Below are 2,066 nucleotides of genomic sequence, written 5' to 3' on the forward strand. Positions count from 1 at the left end.
CCTTTCTGCTCTTTAATATGACTATTATAGCAGATGAGCTAACCACTCACGGCAGGATGGGAGGTGATCACAATGCATGAATTTTGTCACTAGAGTGTATCTGTAGAATAAGAAGGTAATTAACAGTCGTATTTCTACAAGTACCAAAGTATTTAATGACTGCAGGTATGGAATACCAGAATTATTAATCATTTTAGCACAGAAAATATACATTTATATTCTGTTTGTCCTTAGCTGACATGTAAGCTGAATACAAATTGAGCTCTTCCTGGAAACGGTCGGGTCTGTTGGGGAATAACACTAAATACACTTTTTTTCGGTTTATCACTGTTATTTGTTTGAAGTGTTATTAAATAATAAAAAAGATCTTTTCCTTTTGTAAGAACATGTTTTATGTATGATTGAAGATTTTACAACACTCCAAAAAGCCATCTGATGTTAGATTTAAAAATAAAATCCAAAGCATTTTCTGACATAGTACACATGAAAAATTGGAAATCCCAATATCTTCAATAGAAGTAGTAGAAAGTGTATGTCTCCTTGGAACTGGACACCCACTTCACACAGCAAAAAATAAGGTACTATATACTGTAAACAAAAAAGTACAGTAAAGGACAGTTGTAAATTTACATAAGAATAGTTCATAAACATTTTGGTCTTTCCATAACAGTTTTATATAAAATGAATAAAAAAACCTTTAGACAGCTGTCACCATTCTTGTTTGAGCACTTTTCACTTATGTGCACAGATGTGTTTACATAGCAATATATTGATGCACCAGTACATGGATACTAAACTATGATTACTGCTTGTAACTGAAATGTGCATTATCCAGTCAACATTATCCATAGCTGAGATACTCTTACATTATGTATTCTTGTCATGTTGTATCTATAAAAACGTGAAAATATAACTTTACATTATTTCAATTATTTACATTAGTTCAAGCTTGACAGAGAAAATTGGTAAGCTTCATTTTTGGAAGAGTTGGCCCAGAGGTACAATAAATACCATTGATTGTACATTGTTTTCTTTTTTTTTTTTTAACTTTTAAAAACTCATCTTAAGTACAATATGGAAAGAATTAGTCTGCAATTTGGTCATTCTAGCATTTATTATCAAAAATTTTAATGCATCTCCCACATTCCTGATGAGGAGAAATGCTCTAAACTTACATTGCATTTTATATAGGAGTTTGTGAACGGGGCAGTAAAATCTAGTGAAGAATATTATGATACCACATGCCCCCATGTTCAACGCAAGTGGTTACCATTAAATCTTACAATTTTCCTTCCCTTCTGTGAAATAGCACAGATAAAAATGTTTAAAAGAGCTTGATACCAAGTGCCACAGAAAGGCTTACTTGCAGAAATGACTAGACTAGTATAAATACTTAAAGTAACCATTTGGTGTAGATAATTATTTATGACACTAAATTAATTAATTTAATTTGGAAGCTTTTAATGGAAATCAAAGGGATTTTTATGAAGGGAAGGATAGATCCTTTAAATTTATTAACTAGAGAAATATAAGCTCTTTAGTCAAAAGTTACACAAGTGTGATATTTTATCCATACTGGGCATATTAAAATAGTAATTCCACCTGAGGAATAAATATAAAAATAATATATTAGGATTGTTTTCATTGATGGGGATGGGCAAAACCATATTGCATGTGATTCAAAGTGCTTCACATATTCAGCATATATGGGGTTTATGGCAGCTTTTATAATCTTAAAACTGAAAGCCTATCTTTTCTTTATGAAATTTGATCAATGGCCAAATATGTTAACAGCTACTTTCAAGGCATTTCTGATTTCATTTACAACTAATACTGCTCTTCTGCAAGCTTAACCTCTTTAAAAACAAACTTCATGTATCTGTTTCTTATTATTAACTTTTAAAATCTATTAGCATTTACCTACATAGAGTAAATGCGTTTGTATTAGCAAATATTGAATTATATAGGTATATGTATATATATATATATAGTAAGAAGATCAAAAACAGACTCATATTATTTGGGACCAAGTTCATACTTGGAAAAAAAATCACCTGGCCTTTTTA

General features: G+C 30.5%; 1 protein-coding gene across 4 annotated transcripts in view; it reads right to left on the reverse strand.

Moving 5' to 3' along the window:
* Positions 1-310: 310 nt before the first annotated feature.
* Positions 311-2,066, reverse strand: part of Gria2 (glutamate receptor, ionotropic, AMPA 2) — a 138,476-nt gene continuing 136,720 nt past the window's right edge. For all 4 annotated transcript variants that reach the window (XR_001237063.1, XM_005400942.2, XM_005400941.2 and 1 more), the window contains one exon: positions 311-2,066. This exon is cut by the window's right edge. The gene's annotated coding sequence lies outside the window, so the exon portion shown is untranslated.

Source organism: Chinchilla lanigera, unplaced genomic scaffold (genome assembly GCF_000276665.1).
Source record: "Chinchilla lanigera isolate Chin_1 unplaced genomic scaffold, ChiLan1.0 scaffold00070, whole genome shotgun sequence".
Classification (NCBI taxonomy): domain Eukaryota; kingdom Metazoa; phylum Chordata; class Mammalia; order Rodentia; family Chinchillidae; genus Chinchilla; species Chinchilla lanigera.